This window comes from Sciurus carolinensis, chromosome 19, assembly GCF_902686445.1.
Source record: "Sciurus carolinensis chromosome 19, mSciCar1.2, whole genome shotgun sequence".
Taxonomy (NCBI): Eukaryota; Metazoa; Chordata; class Mammalia; order Rodentia; family Sciuridae; genus Sciurus; species Sciurus carolinensis.
Window position 1 is genome coordinate 13,092,416 of NC_062231.1, and position 24,837 is coordinate 13,117,252.

The following is a 24,837-nucleotide window of genomic DNA, read 5'->3' on the forward strand; positions in this document are numbered from 1 at the left end:
CTAGTCACTTTGCTGATACACGTGTTCTCCAGAACTTATTCATTCTCCATCACTGGAACTTTGGCCAACATCTCCCCATTTTGAACTGCTCATAAATTCCATGACATCTTGTTTGAAGTTTTATCTGTACCATTTAACAAAGTGTGTGGCTCATAACACACCAAATACTTGTTTATTAAATAATAAAATGAATGGATAGCCGAATGAGATGGCTGTGAAATGCTAGCAGAAGGGGTAGGGTAGCGGGAGGGAAGCAACTGATTGATTGATCGAGTACCTCCACCTCTTATCCCATGTAATCTGAGATATTGTGTTCACTTTACAGAGAAGAAGGTGGGACTAGGAAAGTTAAATTACTTGCTCAAGATTCATGATCTAGAAATGAGAGATTCAAACTCAAGAGGGACCAGAAATCCTGTTCTGTGTATATTCTCTTTATCCTCTCATTGATGAAAAAGATTTATAGAGGAAGAGCCACTCTCCTAAAGGGTATCTGGGAATGGGCCTCTTGCTTTTTCCCAGCAAGCAGAAAGCTAAGGAATCCACTCTCAAAGGCAAACTCTTGTCTGAGATTAAAGATTTCAGTTGTGGTCTTCATAAGAAAAACAAAGTGTCTTGAAAAGACAAATAAGGAGACTAGTCCTGTGAATGTGCTCTGGAGGCTCCTAGAGGACTCATTAGGCACTGTCTGGGCTCCCATGTCTGACTATCTACACAAAAAGTACCCAAACAACCTTAAGTTATCTGTGTTGTAGTGTAAACACCGCACACCAGAAGGAGGAATGTGCACTGGTGATAGCTTAGAGGTCGTACTGGGTCTCAATGACATTCAGGGGGGAAAAAAAATCTGTGTTGCTAATGACAGAGGCACCCATCCATCTGTGTGGCCTGTGTTTCAAAATTCATCCAAACCGATCCAACCTGGGTCACTCCATTCACTTTACCCGCCTCTGCCGCATGCTCTGTTCTTATTTATCAGTTTTTCTTAGTGTCAGTTATTTTTCTATCAAAGGATCTCTCTCTTGGTGAGACTGTCATATCCTCAAAGGTGAGTTTATCAGCTGTTTCTCATGATGCCTGCTGCAAAAGCTTCTGCATGTGGAAGAAGGTGAGCGAGTGAGTTAAAGGTAGAGTGTGCGCCTTGTAAGAATTCTGGGAAATGAAACAAAGGCAAAGATTGCTGGGCTGCAGGAGAAATTGGTCCTTCATTATCTTACTGGTTTACTTTTGTTTCGTGTTTTGATATACAACTTTAGTGACTCCCTGTAAAGCAAAGTCATGCTTCCTAATGCAGGAATCACATCCCTAGGGGTTGTCTGTTTTGTTGGAAAATTCTGGGGAAAATTTTAACACGAAAATAGCCACTTATGTGTCAAGGAATAGAGTGAAGAAAAGTTCATGAGAGTTCTACGATAAAATATGAAGTTTCTAAAAAAATTTGTACTTGTAGTACATTTCATGGCCAGAAGGATTTAAAAAAGAAATAATGGCCCTAACTTTTTTTAGAGCAGTTTTTTTTCCCCCAAAAAAGATCAGTTTTAGTTTTACATAAAATTGAGCAGAGAGGTCCTAGATAGCTTCTCCCCTCCCCCCACTACGCTCCTCAAAACACAGAAAGTTCTTCCTATTTTTAACATCTTGTACTCATGCAGTATACTTGTTACAACTGATGAACTAATACTGATACCCTATTATGAACAGAAGTCCACAGTCTACATTAGGTTTATTATTTGCCTTATATAGTTTTATGAATATTGATAAAAGCATAATGACATACAACACCCTTATAGTGTCATAATTATTTCACTATCCTAAACATTCCCTGGGCTCCACCTGTTCATTCTCCCCTCCTTCCCTCAAAGAATGCTTGCTTTATTTATTTATTTATTTTTGGTACTGGGGATTGAACCTAGGGGTGCTTAACAAATGAACCACAAGCCCAGCCCTTTTATTTATTTATTTATTTTTTTGAGACTGGGTCTGGCTAAGTTGCTTACCCTGGCTTTGAACTTGCAATCCTCTTGCATTAGCCTCCCAAGCTGCTAGGACTACAGGCAAGTGCCACCATGCCTGTCTAGAATGCTGTTTTTTTGTTCTCTACTACCATGGGCATATCAAAAAAGTGGATCTCCATAATAAATTACTGTGTCTTAGCTTGGCATTTGAGGCCCTCCTACACAACCCTAACTTACCTTTTCTGTCTTGCATGAGAGGCAAGCACTCTGTCACTGAGCCACATCCCCAGCCCCTACCATGCTATCTGCCCAGGTTAAAGATGCCCTGCATTTTCTGGCCCACTCCTCTTTGTTCCTGTAGGCTCCTGAGGCTGCTGTCTCTTCTTCCTACCCCTCGTCTCTACATACTGCAATCCTACCTGTCTTTCAAAGCCCAGGTCAGGTCAAAGGCTAGTTCCTCCATGAACAACTTAAAAATACTCCCCATTCTCTGTCCTCCCTCAGCACTTTGTACCTCTCCTTTAACTCTGACATAATGACTGATTTGGATAAATATCTCCACCAGGAGATGGCCCATCAGGAGCAAAGGGATCACATCTTCTTACTCAACTTTCCCTTTAGGTCTTTATTTGGTTGTTGTTACTAAATGTTTGCCAATTGAGTGATGGTATTTTATAGAGAAGAGTAAAGAGGGGTTTCATTTTGCTGCAGGATAAAGATACCTTCTCGACGGTTCAGTTTTGCTAAGACAAGCTCCCCCCAAAGACATCAATCTTCAATATTACATATAAAATACAATATGAGATATAACTCCCCCTCTCAACAATGTACACTCATTTTCCCCTCAAAGAGGAGGATTAGGATCCTGTAAGGTTTTCTTTTACTGTAGTGCTGGGGATGGAACCCAGGCCTTGCACATGCTAGGCAAGCATGAGCTATGCCCCCAGCTCATGTTTTCTCACTTTTTCTAAGAAGAAAGGACACAATAAGAGACAAACAAAAAAAACCCCCAGCTCTCCTCTCTGTCTCTACAAAAACATATCGCTCAGATACTTATTCTCCCCTTCCCCCTTTCCTCTGGGACACCTTTATCCGGGACACCTTGACCTAAACAATATTGCTCCATGGACCACAGTGATGGGAGGTGCAGTGGTTTCCCTGGGTGTTTTACTTTATTTTGACTTAGAAATGGGTCCAGGAAACCTGCTTCTCATTTTGTCTCTAGAAAACATAAGCTTCTGTTGCTGCCAAGCTGTAAGTCGAGTAGGTGTTTTTTGTTACTCCGTGCAGTTACCCATGAAAGAACATATGAACAAAATATTTGCATGAACAACAGCCCTTCTCAGGAATCAGTGAGTGTCTTAACTTTCCAGCTGGGTGACACTGAGTTGTGTTGCCCCGGAGTACACCCATCAATTTCACAACCTTTAGTGTATTTCAAGCAGGTCAGTCTTCAGGCAGTCCTTGTGTGCAAGGACATGAATTTCTGCCATTTCTCCTTGACCTTCAAACTTGGTTTCAACTCTACTGAAGTCAATGGGCAAACGTGCCACAATACTCTGAAAGGTAATGGATTTCAAACAAAAACAGAATTGATTTCATACAAGAATAAAGTAACTTCTTGAATCTGTTTGAGAAAGTGGAAGTGGGTCAGAAGAAGTGCTATATTACAAAACTGAGCACCAGAACTGTAGCTGGTTTATCCATGGGGTTTTATGTAGTCCCTTGGGAAGAGGAAAGAAAAACTATTAGAATAGCTGGGGAGTGACCCAGGGTGTTGCTCAGTGGTACGACGCTCTCCTGTCACATGTGAGGCTCTGGGCCCAATCCCCAATGCGCATGCACGCACACACATGCACATGTAGCTGGAGAAATGTTACATCTCCTTTAATATTTGCATTAGTTAATATTAACAGAACTTTAAATCTTTGCTAAAGATTGTGCCAAAATACTGTACTTGAATTGTCTCATTTAATCCTCATAATAGTCCTATGAATCAAGTACACTTAGAATTCTACTAAAAGAAAACAGGTTGGGAAGGTGGCTTTGTGGCAGAGTGCTTGCTAAGCACAAGTGAGGCCTTGGGTTTGAACCCCAGCACTGCAAAAAAGGAAAGAAAAGGAAAGGAAAAGAGAAGAAAGGAAAGGATGAGGAAGGAAGGGAAGGGAAGGGGAGGAAGGAACAAGAGAGAGAGGAGGAAACTAAGGCACAGACACCAAGCAGTCAGGTATTGGATGGTGAAAGCTTCACAGCCCACACTCAACCTTGTACAGTAAATAATACTGGTGTGATAAACACTTCCCTTCCTCATCTTCCAGTTCTATATTAAAAACAATTGATTTTAATAACCTGTCACTCAAGACCTGTGCTGGACCAGACATGGCACAGGGCCTGGGGATGCAATCTAAAGAGTCAGAAATGTGCCGAGAGGGGCAAAAAACTCTGTGACAGGTAAAAACCTTTCATGGAGTCTCAAGAACTTGGTAGCCCTCTTGGACATGACCTTCAGGAGATACCAAACAACTGATTTTTCAATCTCTTCTTGTTTGCTTCAGTGAAATGTTATGGTACTCATGAATACAGTTCCAATTTGTTTATCCAGCCAGTCTCTCCTTACTGACTTGCGTAAATCATTTTGCAGTATAAATGGATCTGAGAATTATCTAATTCCTCTCCCATCATGATATCCAATATGCAGAGATAAAAATCCTCCTTGAAATATTAGAAAGGAAAAAGCCTTTTTTGAGATGATCCAAGTTGCTCATTTGACAGAGGAAAGACAACCAGGAAAAGTGATCTGTGTAAGAACAGAGTGAGAGGCTAAGAATGCAATTTTTCTGTCCCTAGCCCAGCATTGCATGATGAAGTGGTTACTGTATATAAATATGTTGAAAAAGGCACTTCGAATCTATGCCAATTTTCATACATCCAGATCTGTTTGGTCTTAATTAATTAATATGTGTGAATGACATCAAATTTTAAAACTCTCATGCAAGAAACCATTTACCAGATGGCAGATTATAGCAGAATAAAAGGCAGAAGAAACAGATCTGCTGCAGAATTGGTTTCTAAAAAATAATACACTCTGAATTAAGCAAAAGGTTTAAGGAACAGTCTTAAGTAGTCTAATAAAGTAAGCATCATGTTGGTCCAAGTTTTTACACAATAAACACAACATAGCTATCATATTTGCTTTTTTGCAGGTTGCTGTTCAAAGCATTAATTGTGAAGAAGGAAGGAGCCAGTATCATGTTGGATGCCCTGGGTTCAAATCCTGCCCTATGGGTTGCTGGTTTAGTGATCTCACTGTACCTAACTATCACCATCTGTAAAATAATAGTATTGCCTATCTCATATAGCTGTTAAGAGGACTAAATGAGATAACATATGTAAGGCAACTAGCATACTTAGAAAGTTCTCAATAAACAGTAGTAGTAATTTTTGTACATACTAGTAGCCAGAGTACTACAGTCATACAAAAGGTGGGTTAAAAGCCTCCAACACTACCATAGGGGACAGGAAGAGGAAGAAACACCAGCAAAGTCCTATTGTTCAAACAGGACTACGCCTAAAACAGATGTCCTGTTTTAAAGATCTCTGGAAAAGGAGAGTCCAAGGCTTCTCCCTGTTCCTCACTGGAGGGCTTAACTGCTCTTTGGAGCCAGGAAAGTTCGTGTCTTATCTGGCTTTGCCCCAGCTATGTCATACCCATGCTAATGATGCTCTTTTAAAAATAATTAAAAAGAAAAATATGTGGTAGTCAAGTAAATTTAGGAAAGGCTAGGTCAAGCAAGGTTAAGTAGGTTAAGTAATTCTTTGACTAATATGCTCAGGATTCATGAGGAGATACAAAAGAGAAGGGAAGGCTCCATATGCAATCTATGAGGAGGAGTTTAATATCTAATGGAATGCAGTTTGTGAAATGATGGTCTAACCTATGCTGGAGTGTGTGACTCTTTTTTTCCACTCTGTGACACATAGTTATTATCCTCTGCATATTTACCCTTTGCCATAGGTAATTGAAAAGTGTAATGTTATTCATCTGCTTTCCTTTAACTTTAGAATCAATAAGGCCAAGGATTTATAATGGTTTAAACAATAAAACACAAGATAGAAAGGATTTCTGAATACTTAAACTATGCAGAAAGGAATAACTGTGGACTAACACCCTTTCTAGAAAAATTACTGTAAAAACTTCCAGAGAGGTGGGAAAAGGCCCATATAAAGGATCGAGAATCAGAACAGCATTGAACTTCTCAACAGTAACATTGGAAGCTTGAAAATCAATAGAACAATGCTTTCAAAAGGAGAGAAGAAAATAACTTCCAATTTATTATCTTTTTTTTTTTTGGTAGTGGGAATTGAACCCAGGGGTGCTTTACCATTGAGCCACATCCCCAGCACCCCCTTTTTTATGGTCCATAATAATTATACATAACATTAGGATTCATTTTGACATAATTATAGATGCATGGAGTATAATTTGCTCCAGTTAAGACTCCAATACTTCTTATTTTTTATTTTGAGACATGTCTCTTTTGCTAAATTGCTGAGACTGCCTTGAATTTGTGATTCTCCTGCCTCAGCCTCCCCAGTTGCTGGGATTACAGGTGTGCGCCATACACCCTGCCCAGTGAAGAATCAACAAGTATGAGAGTAGAATAAAGACGTTTACAGAAACATGAGGTCTCTAATGTACTCTTTCACACACAGGAAGCAAAGGCTCAAAACAGAGGTGACAGGAAGTCCAGGACTGTAGATGTAGAGTAGGCTAGAAAGAACGAAGGAGGAGGAAGAATGCCTTGTGGGATGACCCAAGAAATGACCATCCCATCCTTCATAAAACTGCCCACTTTAAGAGTTTTTATTATTCTGTCAGAGTTCAAGATCAACTCCATGATCCTACAAAGACAAGAAAAGACATTAGGGTGTGGTGTGCATGTCCATAATCTCGGCGACTCAGAAGGCTAAGGGAGGGGGATTACAAGTTCAAAACCAGTCTTAGCAATTTAATGAGGTCCTGAGTAATTTAATGAGACCCTGTCTCTAAATAAAAAATAAACAGGGCTGGGGATGTGGCTCAGTGGTTAAGCACCCCTGGGTTCAATCCCTGGTATATATATTAAAAAAAAAAAAAAAATCTTCTAGAAAAACAAATAGCTATACAAGACAGAAGACAGAACTGTAGTACACTGCTTGGATCAACTATAAGTCCTACTGTAAGACAGACTCAAAAATTACAAGTAGCTACGGAGGGAAGCTGGGGTATAGGGAGGAGCAGGAAAGGGACTGTGATGATAGGGGACTAAATTCTTATCTTCTACAGCATCAAGTTAATAGACAATGAATACAGTTTATAAAATAACAAATACAAGCATGCTATTCTAAAGAAATGGAGGTGAATGTCTGAAATCATTGTCTTTGAGGAGTGGGAATTGATTGTGGCACTGAGAATCATAATTTTTCCTCCCAGATACTGGGGACTGAACCCAGGGGTGCTCTACCATTGAGCCACATTCCCAGCCCTTTTTATCTTTTCTTTTGAGACAGGGTCTGACTAAGTTGCTGAGGCTGGCTTCAAACTTGTTATCCTCCTCCCTCAGTCTCCCCAGTTGCTGGGATTATAGGCATGTGCCACCACACTCGGCAGAGGATCACAATTTTTTAAAAATTTATTTAGTGGGGCTGGGGAGATAGCTCAGTTGGTAGAGAGCTCACCTCGCAAGCACAGGACCCTGGGTTCAATCCCCAGCACCACAAAAAAAAAAAAAAAAAAAAAATTAATTTATTATTATTATTTTTTGGTACCAGTGTTCAAACTCTGGGGTGCTTAACCACTTAGCTATATCCTTTTTGATTTTTGATTTTGAGATAGGGTCTTACTAAGTTGCTTAGAGTCTTGCTAAATTGCTGAGGCTGATCTCCAACTTGTCATCCTCCTGTCTCAGCCTCCCCAGTTGCTGGGATTACAGGCATGTGCCACCATGCCCAGATGAAGACTGAATTCTTTATCAAAGGCTTTATGTTATTTGATTTTGGAAAAACCATTCACCGGGGATATGTCTCAGTGGTAGAATCCTTGCCTGGCATATGTGAGGCCCTAGGTTTCATCCCCATCACTACAACAAAACAAAACAAACAAAAAACTACATATAATTGTTACTTTGATAAAATTGTTACTTTGATAAAAATATTTTTATTTTCCTTTTGGAGCTGAGAATTGAACCCCAGGCCTCAGGCATACTAAGTACATACTCTACTGCTGAACTGTAGCACTCCACACCCCTAAATTCTATCGATTCACTACTTATCCTTCAATGGTATTGTGAGTTTTTCTGTTTAGTGAAGGAGGAAAAAGACTCTGGATCCCATTAGCAGAAGTACAATTTAATAATAGTAGCTAACAATTTTTAAGCACTTATTATATGACAGGCATTGTAGCTCATATCCATCATATATGTGATTTTGTACATATGATGTATAATGTATGATTTATAAATAAAAAAGTCCTGGGGGTTATGTGCAATTACTTTTGCCACATAACAGGATTAAAAACTGGACATAAAGAGTTAAATAATTTGTTCGATGTCACATAGTTAGTTTGTATTAGAGCTGGGACTTGAATTCTGTTGTGGTTTTTCTGAATATAGAACTCCTTATTTTGGGCACAATGAATTAAGAAAAGCTTTACAAATGAATTTTTTTTTTTGTGCGTCATTTGTTTCTTTAACAGAAGAAAAGATGGTTTCCTTTTGCTGTTTAGTTAGACTATATTAAAAACCAAATCCAGTGTTCTGCTGTTTGATTTCTCACTGATAGATTTGACAGAGATTGAAGCATACCAATATCTATCTCTACCTGCACATTTTTTTATAATAAACCAGAAAAACTTCACAGCAAATCTTCAAATTCAGATCTACAAAATCTTAGACAAGGTTTAGGCTTATCATTAGCTTCAGAGAAGATTCTGCTCATTTTTGATCTTTAGAATTCATTTTTTCTTGCATGGGTCACATCTTGTTTAGAAAACTTGCCCAAGCCAGTCCTGAGGTACTGGGAGAGGGGGAAAAATGGCAGGAAAACACTCTCATTTATATTAACCATTTCTTTTGCTTCCTTAGCTAGATATTCATGTCCTCTTCTCACTGTGGTCAAACTAGCTCAAGCATGGTTAAGATTACCTTCATGTGTTTCTAAAGGGAGAATGTTATTAAGTAAGGATCTAATCAGGACTAAGGCTAACTGTTGAACAGTTACTCTTGTTGATTTTGAAATTGCTACTTTGCCAAGTATACAGTAGCAGCAAGTGAAGAATGGTGCTCATTCAGAAATGAAAGAGCAGACATCACAACATCTCTCACAGACATTAGGATAACAGGTTGGGGCTATAGCTCAGTGGGAGAGCACATGCTTAGCATGAGACTCTGGGTCAATCCTTAGTACCAAGCAAACAAACAAAAAGGCTAATAAGGAAATATTATGAACATCTATGTCCACAAATTCAGTAACCTAGATGAAAAGGATTCCTTGAAAGACACAATCTGCTAAAACTCACATAAGAAGAAACAGACAATCTGAATAGGCTTAGATCTATTAAAGAAATTGAACTGCCAGGTGTGGTGGCACACGCCTGACTGAGACAGGAGGATCGCAAGCTCAAGACCATCCTGGGCCACTTAGTGAGACCTTGTCTCAAAATAAAAAATAAAAAGGGTTGGGTATGTGGTCCAGTGGTAATGTACCCTGGGTTTGATCCCCAGAGCCACACCAAAAGAAAGAAAAGAAAAGGAAAGAAAGAAAGAAAGAAAGAAAGCTGAACCAGTAATAATTAATAACCTCCCAAAACAGAAAACACCTGGCAAGATGCATTCATTGGTCAATTCTATCAAACATTTAAGGAAGAAATTATACCAATTCTCTATCATCTCTTTAAGAAGATGGAGGCAAAGGCAATAACTGCTAACTCATTCCATGGAGCCAGCATTATCCTAACCAAAACAAGAAAAATACAAGAAAAAACCCTCAAATCCATAAATCAAACCTCTCAAGAATACAGATAACAAAAATCCTCAATAAAATATTAGTAAACTGAACCCAATAACGTATAAGAATTATATACCATGACCAAGTGAGATTTATCTTAGGAATGCAAGGCTGGTTCAACATTCAAAAGGCAATTAATGTACCCCATCATATCATTAGGTTAAAGAAGAAAAAGTATATGATCCTATCAACAGATTTCAAAAAAGAATGTGATAAAATTCAACACCTGTGCATGATAAAACTCCCAGCAAACTAGAATACACACAAAAAATTGTAATTAAACATTATACTTAGTGGTGAGAAATTCAAGGTTTCCTATTAAGACCAGGAACAAGGAGGGTTACCCCTTCATACTTCTTGTTTTCAGCATCGTGCTGGGAGTTCTAGCTAATGTAATAAGATGAGAAAATAAAATAAAAGGTACACAGATTGGGAGGATGAATTAAAACATCTTTGTTTGTAAATGATCTGATCAGCTATGTAGTAAATCTGAAAGAATCAACAACAAGGAAAAACTCTCTTGGAACTAATAAGCAATTATAAATTGGCTGCTAGATAGAAAGTTAATATACAAAAGCCAACCCAGGTATGGTGGTATGTGCCTGTTGTCCCAGCTACTTGAGAGGGTGAGGCAGAAGGACTGTTTGAGCCTTTGAGGTTGAGAACATGTCTCAAAAAAAAAAAAAAAAAAAAAAATTGACTACTTTTTTTTTTAATATACCAACAATGAATAAGTGGAATTTAAAATTAAAGACATTTTGCCATTTATATTAGCCCTCCCAAAAGGAAATACTGAGATATAAATCTAAAAAATGTATAAAATATGTATGACAAAAATTATAAAACTGATGAAAGATATCAAAAAACTTTTAAAAGTGGAGATAATTCTTATTTTCATAAATAGGAAGATATTACCAAGATATCAGTTCTTCTTGACTTGATCTATAGATTACAATCCTAATCAAACTGTCAATAAATAATGCTGTGGATATCAATGAATTGGTTCTAAAGTTTATATGGAGAAGTAAAAGACCCAGAAGAACCAATGTAATATTGAAGGAGAAAAATCAAGAGGGCCTACACTATCCACCTTTAAGACTTTATATAAAGCTATAATAATCAAGGCAGTGCTGTACTGGCAAAAGAACAGAAAAAAGGTCAGAAGAACAGAAGAAGAGTCCAGAAATAGACATGTCCAAGGGCAGTCAACTGAACTTTGTCAAAGGAGCAAAGGCAATACAAGGAATAGAAGGTAGTTTTTCCAACAAACGATGCTAGATCAACTGGAGAGCCACATACAAAAGTGGTGGCTAGCCACATACAAAAGTGGTGGCTACCCACATACTTCCTTCATAAAAATCAACTCAAAAATTGAAGATAGATCGAAATGTAAAATGCAAAACTATAAGATTCATCAAAGACAACATGGGGGAAACCTAGAAGACCTTGGGTATGGCGATGATTCTTTTTAGATACAACACCAAAGGCATGAGCCTTGGAAGATATCATTGGTAAGCTAAACTTCATTAAAATGAAATATTTTTGTTCTGCACAAAGCAATGTCAAGAGAATGAGGAGGTAAACCACAAACTGGGAAAAAAAAATATGAACTACCACCCATCTGTTAAAGGACTGTTATCCAAAATATATAAAGAACTCTTAAAACTTGACAAGGAAATGAACAACTTGGTAAGAAAATGAACCAAAGATCTGAACAGACAACACATCAACAAAGATAAAATCTTCAACATCATACGTCATTAGGGAGTTGCAAATTAATAAGATACTACTGTATATCTATCAGAATGGCCAAACCCCAAACACTGACAGTACCAAATGCTGACAAGGATACAGAGAAATACAAGCTCTCATTTATTGCTGGGAGGAATGCAAAATGGGACAGCTATTTTGAGGGACAGCTTGGCAATTTCTCAAAAAACTAGACATTTTCCTACCATACAATCCTGCAATCCCACTCCTTGGTATCTACCCAAATGAATGGAAATACAAAAAATAATTGCTAAAACCTGGAAGCAACCAAGACAGCCTTTAGTAGATGAATGGATAAACATTCAGATGATGAAATATTTAACCCTGAGAGAAAGGGGTTATCAAGTCACAAAAAGACATGTAGGAAGCCCATCTGAAACCAGTACATTCTGCGTGATTCCAACTATATGCCACTGAGTAAGGTATAACTCTGGAGACAGGAAAAATATCCATGGCTACCAGGGGTTAAGGCGAGGAGTGAATAGGTGGAGCACAAAAGGTTTTTAGGACAAAGAACAGATTCTATATGATACTGTAATGGTTGCGATAAATGTTCACACATTTGTTCAAACCCACAGAATACCTAAGATCTAGGGTGAACCCCAAGGTCAGCTACAAAAGCTGGGTGATCAAGATGTGTCACTTGGTTCATCAATAGTAACAATGACATTTCTTGTTTTAAATTAATTCTCCCTTGCTAAGTGATCTACTACTTTCTTTAAATTAAAAAATAATAAAAAGGCAAAGAGAGGCAGATCTCTGAAAGAAACCATATGTGTGTGTGTGTGTGTGTGTGTGTGTGTGTGAATTGTGTACATATATTAACATGTATAATCTACATTGATATAATTACATGTACAATGTAAACAAATAAACAAACAAACAGGAGTAGTCCTGGAGCAAAGAATTATAAAATCTGTCTTGTTGGACCCTCCTCCCCATTATGAAAGTATAGGAAAACTCAATTTGTTTTCGAAATAGACAATAGAAAAAAACTGTGGGCAAATCTCATGTAAAAATCTTATTGGAAACAAAAAGAGCAGAATAAAATCCTCATAGACCAGAAAGGAAAAGTTTCAAAAAGGCATGCCAACAAAATGTGAAACTATAAAATACAATATTTCAAAAAAAAAAAATAGTAACAACTGTTCTACTCTGATTGGGGATGTTGACCTTGGGGGAGGCTGTGCATGGTTGGGTGTGGGAAGTCTATTGGAAAACTTTGAACCTTCTGTTCAATTTTGCTGTGAAACAAAAGCTGCTTTAAGGGAGGACAGGTGGGAGAAGAGGAGGAGAAGAAGGATGAACAGGAGGGAAAAGGGGCATAAGGTAGAAAAAAGAAGTTGGAATGTCTTCCCTGGCTGGCCCCCAACCTCTACATTTTGATTTTGGCTTTGAATAGGGAAATGGAAATGGGGAAGAGGAGCAGAAAAGAAAACACAATAGGAATACTTAAGGACAGTTCGTGGTTGCTCAGAAAGGAGAGAGCCACTGAAGGTCTACCAAATACTGCTTCTCTTCTATGCCCGTCTCTCAACCATTGTAAAGGATACCCCACAACCCAGACTGGATAGAGTGGGTACATGACTTTAAATAGCACTTCACTGCTAAAGCTCGTATAGCAGCTTGGAATCAGCAAGAGGGGAAAGCCACTTCGGTTACTCAGAGTTGTTTAGTCTGGAAAAAAAAATGATGTGACACACTGCTCTTTTGTTTTCAATTTACTGTGCCAAGCACCCTTAATGTGAAGACAATGGTCTCCAGAAAAACAAACAAGTGAGAACCCAAGTGTCAAAACAGATGTAGCCAGACCACTAGAGGTTATGGGCTGATTGGCAGATTTTCACTAGTTCTTCTATCTTAAATATATTACAATGTGATATTAAAGTATACATAATAAGCATTTGTTCGTATTTTAAGTCTTCCTCCTGGCTATTATAGCATTACCAAAAACATTCTATATGAAAGTGTTTAATGTTATTCAACATTCATTTGTTTATTTATTAATTATTTATTAATTTATTTATTAATTTTGTTTATTTATTTATTTTTGGTGCCAGGGATTGAACCCAGAGTGTTTAACTGCTGAGTCACATCCCCAGTCCTTTTTATTTTTTATTTTGAGAAAGGGTCTCACTAAGTTGCTTAGGGTCTCTTCACTAAGTTGCTGAGGCTAGCCTTAAAGTTGGCAATCCTCCTGCCTCAGCCTCCAGAGTTGCTGAGATTACAGGCATGCACCACCATGCCCAGTTCGTTTATGATTTTAAAAGATCTTTTAAGTAGGAAGGAAAGGGAACTTCGTTAGGCTGATAAAAAATATCTGTTAAAAATAAAACCAACAAACAAAATACCCTAAAGTGACCATCATCATAGTTGGCAGTGAAATATTTAGTTTTCATCCTGAGATCAGGAATAAGGATAGCAGCTATCACTACTTCTATTCAATCATGAATGGGAGATACTGTTCAATGCAATAAGAGAAAAACACACAAGGATTGGAAAAAGAATAAAACGTTTAACATTATTCATGGATGACATGAATACGTTTCTAAAAATCTACAAAACCCCACTATAGCTGATAAGAGAATTTAGCAGTTACTAGGTAAAAGCACAATATCCAAGAAGCAGTTCTGTCTGTATGACAGCAACAAACAGAAAATGAAATTTTAAAAATGTTTTTTGTTTTTATAATAGCATCAAAAACATCAAACCAGGGCTGGGGATATAGCTCAGTTGGTAGAGTGCCTGCCTCGCAAGCACAAGGCCCTGGGTTCAATCCCCAGCACCGCACAACAAACAAACAAAAATAAAACAAAACAAAACAAACATCAAACCACTGGGGAAAAATCTAACAAAATACGTGTAAAATCTCTACACTAAAACCTCAAAAATATTATTGAAAAAAATGAAAGAATACCTAAATAAATGATATCCCATGTTCATGGATTGGGAGACTGTCAACTCTCTATCTACAGATTAAGAACAATGGCAACTGAAATCGCAGCACTTTTGTGCAGAAACTGACATGCTCATTCTACAATTTATGGGGAAATTCCAAGGGCCAAGAATAGCAAAGGGAATCTTTTTTTTTTTTTTTTTTAATTTTTTTTATTGTAAGCAAAGGGAATCTTGAAGATGAAGAATGACTCTGGAGAACTTCTACCCCAGACAGCAAAAGCAATTATAAAGCTACATTAATTAGGAAAATATGTTAATTGGTACAAAGATATAAAAATAGATCAATGCATGAGAACCAAGTCCAGAATCAATCACACACATACTAAGGTCATCTGGTTTATGATAAAAATGTCACTGTTGGGTAGTGGGGAATAGATGATTTTTCATTAAATTTAAATCAATTGGTTATCCATATGGAAAAGAATAAACCTCTCTACCTTGCATGATACACACAGACCAACTCCATGTGAATTTCAGATCTAAAAGTGAAATTTGTCAAAAAGCAAAAAACAAAAACACCAAAGCTGGGTGTGGTGGCACCTGCCTATAATCCTTGTGACTCAGAAGGCTGAGGCAGGAGGATTGCAAGGTGGAGGTCAGTCACAGCAACTTAGTGAGGCTTTGTCTCAAAGAAAAAAAAAAAAAGAATAAAAGAAAGAAAGAAAGAAAGAAAGAAAGAAAGAAAGAAAGAAAGAAAGAAAGAAAGAAAAATGTTTATAGGGAACTATCTTCAATACTGTAAACCACTCAAATGCCCACAAAGAGGATAGATAATAAATGTATTGTGATAGTCACAGAATAAATCACCATACAGTAAAGAGAATGAAGTCAATTATACTGTAAACTTGATTAATCTCACAAATGCTGAATAACAGACTTCAGACACAAAAGAATCAACAACATATGATTTGATTTTTATATAAAGTTCAAAAACAGGCCAAACTAATCAATGGGTTAGAAATCAGAATAGCCAGGAGGCTGCTGGAGAACTGATACTGTTCTGTTTCTTTAGGTGTTAATTACACGGGCATGTTTTCTTGTGATAACACATTAGGCACTTTCCTGTGTGTGTTATATTTCGATAGAAAAGATAAATAAGGGAGAATGTTCCATCAGGGTCATAGAATTCCAAGGCATTTGTTTAAGTATTGTTCAATTTGGAGGTTATTAAACAGTATTAAAATTGGTCTTTACATATTATCTTTTCCTAACTGGCTTCCTTGCATAATAAAGGCTAAATACATATCCAATCAGGGTCCTCCAAGCAGTAGTTATAGGGTGGGCAGAAATGCAAAGGGAGTACACTTAGTTCTATGGGATTTTTAAGTAGTAAAAGTTACATTTTTGCTTTAGAACTGATATCTTTGGCCATACGGAAGGTCAAAATTCTGTTTTTGTTAGTTTATCTGTTTGGGTTTTTTGTTTATTTTTGGTACTGAGCTACATTCCCAGCCCTTTTTATATTTTATTTTTGAGACAGGGCATCAATAAGCTGCTTAGGGCCTCACTAAATTGTTGAGGCTGGCTTCAAGCTTGTGATCCTCCTGCCTCAGCCTCCTGAGTTGCTGATATTATGGTGTGTGCCACAGCACCAGGTCCAAGTTTGTTTTCCAAGTTTACATATTTATTAACAGCAGAATACATTTTTTTTTTTTCCAAATACTAAAGCCAATATGAAGAGTTGCACGTTTGGGCAGTTGATATTCTTGGCTCAGTTGTCTTTTAAGACATTTCATTTAAAAGAAATATAGTCAGTGGGTGAAATACATTCAAGCTACCAATTTCATGCTCATTATTTAACTTCTATTTATATCTACAACCTATTTTATGAGCCTTGATTCTCAGAAGAGTTATCACTATATTTCCCTACGGCATTTCTAGTCCCAAAACCTTTCCTTGTTTTAGTTTTCTTTGGCATTTTTCTTTTTCAATATCTTAAGCACAGTAAATGTTCAATCAGTAATATAAACTGAAAACATCTCAAATCAAGATAACCAATTACCTAACACTCTGTGTTTTCTGGGCCTCTCAAGAAGTGCATTATAATGTAGTCTTTGACCTTAAGGAGCTCACAAAGGTGAAAGATGTGACAGAGACAACAAGAGTTCTATAAATAGAAGGAGGAGACTAACATGTTCCAAAATAATCAGCGCTAACTTTTCGGTAGGGTTGGGTTTTGAATTATGTCAGGATTTGCTTTATTATCAAAAGTCCAAAGAAAAGGTATTTGACCCTATCACCCGGCATGCCCCTTATATTATTAACATTGCTGAAGAAATATTAATGAAATATATATAACATCAGATTTCAGGTTTGTACTTGACAATTGACTGTTTCTCCTTGGGTCAACTGCTTCTATTGTGGGTAACTGCAGCTTGATATGAGGTTCTCTCAACCATAAAGGGATTTCTTTGTAAATGGCAAAGGTTTCTATGCAAGTCTGGCCATCCCCATGTGAAACTTCACTCTGGGCTCTTATTTACATCATGTTTTAATCCACTGAAAAACCTTGCAAAGACAATCTTTACAACAGGTCTGTGATTTTAATTACCATACTAAAGGCAGAGCTTTAGAAAAGTGTAAGACAAAAGTACAGCAGTCTCCAATGATGTTACATCAAATGTTTAGTTGCTTAACACAAAGCAAAAATAATAGTAAAATCAGAGTATTTACCTTGTCCCAAAGAAGTGGCTTAATTGAAAAGAGGTTAGGGGGAACCACAGGGTCCACGTGGCTGGGCTGGAACGTGTGAAGGACCAGTAGAAACCCTGTTTTGTTATGTAGTTTTGTCCTTGGCTCTTCGCCAAAGCCGGTCATTGAAATTTGGTTTCTTTCTTCTGGAACTAAGATTAACAATGTGCATCTATCAGATAACATCTAAATATTCTGAAAAAATGCTAATAAAAAGATTGCAAGAGAGTAAGCAACAAGTCCAACTTAGCCTTAACAGAAAACCCTAGATAGCATGGATAATGAAAGTCTGTATTATCCCAAGTGGGAACTTTCATTTTAAGGGGGAGAGAAGACAGAACTAAGGCACCTACTCCTTCTCAGGCAATGTACTAAGTGCTTTATATATTAGACATTAGTTATTTAATCAAATAAGCTACTTTTTTTTTTTTTTTTTCTTTTTTTGTGCCAGGGATTGAACCTAGCCAGGGGTGCTTTACCACCAAGGTATATCCCCAACACTTTTTATTTTTATTTCGAGACAGGGTCTTGCTAAATTGCTTAGGGCCTTGAGTTGCTGAGGATGGCCTCCAACTTGCAATCCTCCTGCCTTAGCCTCCCAAGTTGCTGGAATTATAGGCATGAGCCAAGAACCTGCCTAAAAAAAACTACTTTTTTTTTTTTTTTTAAGCACTTCCAGCCATTAAGTCTTTTGAAGGTTCAAATAAATACTGGAAGTATCAAAAGGTAAGCAGACTTGCAGAAGAACCTAGGGATTTGGATAACTCCCAAATAAATGATGAAAAAATTAATATATGAATAATGTTCAGTTAATGATATTCAAACCAATGGAAGAACATGCTGTAAATAACTCAATCACAGAATTCAAAACATATCTTTACCTGTTTTTTTTTTTAATACAGTATTGCTGATTTGTTTATTTTGGCACTGGTTTTAGAATAATATTCAACATACACTACACTTTTGTTTTTATTTTCTGAACATATTCCAGCCCCTGACCTCAGGAGCTTTCTGTGATACAGGAGGAGATCATCTTGGTAATAATGAATTAACAAGAACTTATTAGATATCTATTTTGTGTTAGGCATTTGTGGATCTGTGTTAGGAACAGAGACTGAGACATGAATCTTTGCCCCAGTGACTATATAATTTGGCTTAGAGAATATGTGAAACAGAAGTTAAGAGCAGACTGTCTCTTAATTCAGGGTTACATTGTGTGACAGAGACCATCAATGCCAGAGGATTTTGTTCTTTCATTAATATGTGTTAGTGAGCATACTATTCACCTAGCAATTGTCCCTGGCATCTGGACGATTTCAGTGGATGAACAAACTAGACAAAGATCTCTGCTTCCATAGGGTTAATGTCCTAGTGGGATGAAGCAGACCATAAACAATAAATACAATCAATCAATAAATGATAAAGTATAATAGATAATGATGGATGCTTTAGAAATGGGAACTTGGAGAGCATACAAGGGAAAGGGCAGCGTAGAGGATGGAGAAGTCAATAGATTAGTTGAGGTAGTTGTCAATGGAAGGAAAGATATGATGGGACTGGGGGAGTCAGTCAAGAGGGTGACAGAGGAAGAGGGTTGCAGAGAGGAACAAGGGCTAGAGGAGGCAAACTGAGGTGTGTTCATCTCTGAAATGCTGGAAGGCTAGCTAAGAGGCCAGTGTGGTTGCAGCAGAGTAAAGGGGAGATGAACTGGAGAGGGGAAATGGAAGAGGAGAGGGGGATCAGAAAGGTTGCCTAGGGAGGGATGGGGGTACAGAGCATATTTGTTATCTATGAAATGGGGAGTAACTGCGGGGTTTTGAGTGGAGTGACAGATCTGACTTTTTAACAAAATCCCTCTAGATGACAGGTTGACAGTGGCATTGGGAGGCAAAGGCAGTAGCAGAAAAACCCGTCAAGAGACTGGTGTCCAGGCAAGGGGTGGTGGCTTGGATCAGGCTGGTAGCAGCCAAGAAGGTAGAAGAGACAGAAAATTCACATTACCAGTTCAGAGGAGATGAGAACAATGAATAACAATGCATTCGGAGCATGCTTCGTGGAGTAGTGGTTTACTTAAACCTGACCTTGAATGATAGGGAGGATTTGAAAAGATGGAAGAATTAGGAAAGGCATTTTAGAATGCAGTGTGCTTGGAGACAAGGATAAATATGGCTTGTTCTTGGGGCAAAGAGATTAGCCTTAACAGAGCAGGGCAGGCCAATCCCTGGGAGTTGGTGAGAAATAAAGTAAAAGACATAACGTGGGGTCAAGTTATGAAGAAAGAGCTGTGAAAAACCAGGTTCAAGTGTCTAGATGTCACAAAGTTTTCTATGAGGACTTGTAAAGAGTAGGTGCTCAATTATATTAGAAGACTGATAAAGAGGCTTTATAGGATTGCTTATCTGCTCATCTGGATTGGACAGCAGAGTATTTCTCATTCAGAAGGTCAGCTAAAAGGTGACATAGGAAACCTGGCCTGAGGTGAGGATCAATAATTCACACGTGGATAACTGACAGTTGACTGTTTGAAATCTACTTCATAATGTTAACCACAGGTGCCATTCACTACTTGTGGGAACTTCAATCTTGTGTTGGCAATCTCTTGCTCAAATAAAAATTACATGGCTCTAAAACACTGTGTACTCAAATAGCCATGTGATCATAAATCTGAGGTTATAAGGGTTGGATTGCCATTACCGTAAGTAGTTCCATGTGTAATTTCTGGGTCTCTAAATTAGTGACAGGTGCAAAGCTACATTTGCAAAAAGAAGGAAAAAAAAGTGGGAAAGAAACAGAAAAGGTAACCTGGCTGAAGTTTATAGAAATTTAGTTCAATGAGCCCAATTCATTATCACATTTTTTTCACAAACCCCATTTACTGGATGGACAACCTCTAGTGCCTATTTGAAGTGTGTCCACAGGAAGCTACAGTAGCAGCTATGTAACAATTCTGTTCAGCTAGGACAATGAAGAAATTTACTTTGTTCATATTTTCTCAGATCCAAGGAATATGTACCTAAGGAAGAATCGTGATGATTTGAGAATCTCCCCTGGGGTTATTTCCCCAGGTTAAAGATAAACTTGAAAATGCTCACAAAAGCAGCCTCTGTCACACAATCTCTATTAGAGCTATAAAAATTGTTTTCATTCAAAGTCTCACGTTTTACAGTGCAATTAACACTTTAAGTGGATAAGTACTGTCAGGTAGCTTTCAAAGCCAGGTTGTGATAAGGTCTAAAAAATAATCCTATGTTATCTTGTATGCATCTGATGCAACTGGCATTTAAGTGTTTCTTATAGCATAATTCATAATTTTTTGGGGAAAGTATAAGAGAAATGACAGTTTTTGGAAAAACAGTAAGGAGATTCATAGTCCAGAAGTCTACTGAGACCTGGAGTTGAAGAAAGAAGGTTGAATAGTTAAATCAGAAATAAATGATAAAACCAGAGTTGCACTAAGAAGAAACATTAACATGGACAACAGCAAAATTCTTTTTAAAACCCTGATTTCTTTTTTCTTTTTTGGTATTAGAGATGGAACTCTGAGCCTTGTGGATGCTGGACCAGTGCTCTACCACTGAGCTATACCCCAGCCCTCTGGCTTGTCATTCCATAGGAGATTATGAAATTCAGAGCTTAAATCTTTTCTGAACTCTCACTTCATCATATAGAGACTATTATAATTCAAGACAGTTTTCCAATGTGTCTGAGAAGAAAACATGCAATCATTGCTTTCATTTGAGCCCCAAAAATGATTTCAACCTTTGGCAAGTCAATTTCTTCAGAGACAAATGTTAATGACAGTGGGAGGCGATTTCTCCATCTTAAAACAAATCACAGCTGGGAGTGTAGCTCAGTGGTAAAGCGCTTGCCTTGGCATGCCACTAATTTTGGTAGATGAGGACAACTTTGTTTTTCCATATTCTGTAAAAGGCTTTAAATTTAGGATGCTCGATCAGAGGCTTCTATTTGATTCTCAAGTGATTAATGCCGTAAGATTAAAACAAAACTCCATATAGGACTTTAGAACTGCTTTCGCAAATACTGTATCACTCAGTCCTCATGGTAAACCTGTGATTTCTGTTAAAATATGTGGATATAGAGGGCCAGAGAGGAAAAAGGACTTGGTCACATTCAAGCAGCATGTAAATGGCCAAAATGGGACTGGTTCTCACATTTCCAGGTACACGGGTCCCTCTGGACTTCTGGAAGGGTGCACATTTGGGTCCATTATCTAGATGTTTCTGAGTGTACCACTGCCTGGAGTCATGTAGACGCAGTTTAAGTATCCTTCAGTAAAGATGGTGTGCAATCAATCACTCACTCCTATCTTGGGAGAGACTCTCGTTTCGAAGGATTGACGATTGCAGCATTTATCATGTCTCTAAGGCATATTTCCATTGCTCAATTCCCTCCAAAGGACAAGTGTGTCATCATCTTCTGATGCTCTGGTGCAACAATTTAAAATTATAGAATTCACACAGGACCAAGTCTGGCACTTGAAGCGGGAGGCATATTCAGCCTGAGCCTGTGGAAGCTTCCCTTGGATCTTGCCAATTTCTTCTAGTGGAAATGGTTTCAGAGCCAGCGTGGGGTTACTTGGGGTTGCTCACAGAGCTCTTGGTGAACAAAGAAAGGAGAGTAACATAAAGAGGCCACAGTAAGAAGGGAGCCTAGGAAAAATTGTGGCAATCCTCTCTGAGCATCGTGGACATTTTAATTTTGTGGACATGACCAATATAACTAGACCTGGGTCATTCACTTCTTCTTCAGTAGAGAACCCAACTCTTTGCAATCCACAATTCCACTTTGCTCAATGGTGAGGAAGTAGGAGCTCTTAACTCTACCCAGGTCAAACATGGAACATTCATGGTTTCACTGACGCTGGCCTCAGATAACTAATGAAAATGTACCTAATTTATTTTCAAGTTTATCCGTTTTGGCAGGAGTGGACTATTTGGTGATCATTTAGAAAACACAACAGAAGTAACAAACATAGGAACTCAGATTTTTAACAGAAAAATACCTTTGAATAAGTAGTAGTCAGAAATCATATAAGACAAGAGTTAAATTACTGATATAAAATGTTTTATTCAGGTAATATTTGTTTAGCTTTGTTTTGGAGGGAAGTGGGGCTGTCTCCCTGTGTTCCTCAGGCTGTTCCCAAACTCCTGGGCTAAAGGGATCCTTCTACCTCAACATCCTGAGTATTTGGGACCTTAGGGGTCTCCCACAGTGCCTGACAAATAATTCTATTTTGCACCATGTTGATTAAGAAGAAAAAAGCTGGATTATTCTTTTGGAGGGATTTGAGACTCAAAAAAATTATGCTCAGGGCATACAAACAGAGATTAGCATAGAATGAAAACTAGCAAGAATCACATCACCCCTTGCCATAAACAGAACTTGCCCCCCTGATTAAGCTAATATATTTATTGTGCTGCATTCTAAACATATTCTTTCCAAAAAGACAAAACTATCGAATTTTGACTCAGAACTGTTATTTCACAACATATTCAGGACATTCTGCCCTCAGGCAGGCTAAAATTAATAACTAAAGAAAGACAGCAATAATTTTTATGGTTCACAGAAAAATAGAAGAAATTATTTTACAGAATGTAATGGAACTAAACTCTTATTTAAGAAGCTCAGATAATACAAATGTACTTTGAATCAAATAAGTGGGCTGGGGGATAGTCACTGGTAGAGCACTTGTCCAGCATGGGGGACCCTGAGTTCTATCTTCAGCACCACACACACAAACTGGTAACGAAATAAAATACTATTTCAGGAAACATTTTTTCTCAATTCTTAAAAAGCTCCATACTTTTTATTAAAAATTGTGACTCATGTTTAAACTTCAGGCTTCTAGAAAAATCACAAAGTTAAGAAGTCATCCATTTCAACTACTAAGTGACTTAATTTGAATGCTTTAGCACTTGTATTGTAAAACACAAATCTCCCTAGTTAATACTATTTTCACATGCACTCTATGAGAAGAGAAAGAGGAAACAAATTGAAATAATGAAACAATGCAAATCAGAAGAAGCTGTGCTGAGAAACTCCAGTAGAAGGAGCTGTATAAATGAAGAACTTAACATTTTGCAATGGCCAAGAAAGAAATGTCGATAAACTACATTTGTGTTTGAATCAGACAAAGCGGAATAGAAGTAATAGCTAAACATTTATTTAGCATGCATTTAACCTTTTAGGGGTCTCATTTTATTGATATGTAAAATGAGATGCTTAAAAGAGACAAGCTTCAATCTATCTTTTTCTCCAATGCATTAGGCACTATGCTAGGAAGTATCCTAAGAAATTCAAAACAGAATATAACTTGTTTCTACACTCCGGGAACTTGCAATTCTTTAGGAGAGAAAAATGTACATACAATACCTAGGTTTCAGAGTAGAACTGAAAAGTGCTGAAAGTACATTAGGAGGGATAAAAATGCCCTAAGAGGGACCAAAAACTGCTGTGAGATGCATCTAACATACAAGATGAAGAGGGCAAAGAGTGACCCTTCCAGTATTCTATTAAGCTGAGTAGGAAACACATGCAAATTCAGGAAATAAAAATGAATAGGATTGTTTTGGGATATAAATATACCTTTAATGCATAAAATCCAGGAAATAAGAGCCACGCACAGATATAAAATACAGACTAGGCTAGGTGTCTATTAAGGTTTGGAATATATTCATAAGTGAACATTATAGTAGCAAACAGCATTAAAATACCAGAGAATACAATGCTAATATCAGAATAAATATAAAGTAGAAAACAGACTATACATGCAATTTTGTCCTTACATAAGTACCCAAAACATCCCCAGCTACTGCATCTGGGATCAACTTTACCTTGTGAAGTGCTTGCGGACAGTGTATCGGTGAAGGAATTACCCTCTGGGTCAACAGGAGAATCTCCCAGAGTTTCACCCATAACCGCGTGGAATAGGGATGTGCTATCATTCACACTGATGTTTTGTCTTTTTCTTGCAAAAGATCAATCCATTAAAGGAAAAAGACTTGTGATCATAGAACTGTGCGAATACCACCACCGAGTCAAGACATTAGTTTCCAAATATTTGGGAGAGGTGGGAATAAACAGAAAGGACTGGGCCTGAACTGGCTGGCACCGTCCTGTGAGAGAGCCAGCTGTGACAAAATGTTGTGTCATAATGTTTGCTGCTTTGGCAAGACTTGGTACATTACAAGGAAAACATTGCCACACTGTCTCGCCAGTGACCCACACATTCAGTGTCTTGCAAGGGGCATGAACTATACAGTATTTGGGATTATCAGAGCAGAGATCATTCAGTATTTGATCAACTTTTAAAACTGCAATAAAATACACTTCTATTGCTGTTTCCTCTCTCTCTCTCTCTTTTTTTTTTTTTTTTGCAGTGCTGGGATTGAACCCAGGG

The 24,837-nt window shown here is 37.7% G+C and overlaps 1 protein-coding gene across 7 annotated transcripts in view; it reads right to left on the reverse strand.

The window, feature by feature from the left end:
* Pparg (peroxisome proliferator activated receptor gamma) overlaps positions 1 to 24,837 on the reverse strand; it is a 139,383-nt gene that overhangs the window by 50,724 nt on the left and 63,822 nt on the right. For 3 of the 7 annotated variants that reach the window (XM_047535023.1, XM_047535024.1, XM_047535025.1), the window contains exon 3: positions 17,400 to 17,569. The exons of the other annotated variants lie outside the window; for them this stretch is intronic. The gene's annotated coding sequence lies outside the window, so the exon portion shown is untranslated. The remainder of the gene's footprint in view (positions 1 to 17,399; positions 17,570 to 24,837) is intronic. 7 annotated transcript variants of the gene reach the window in all.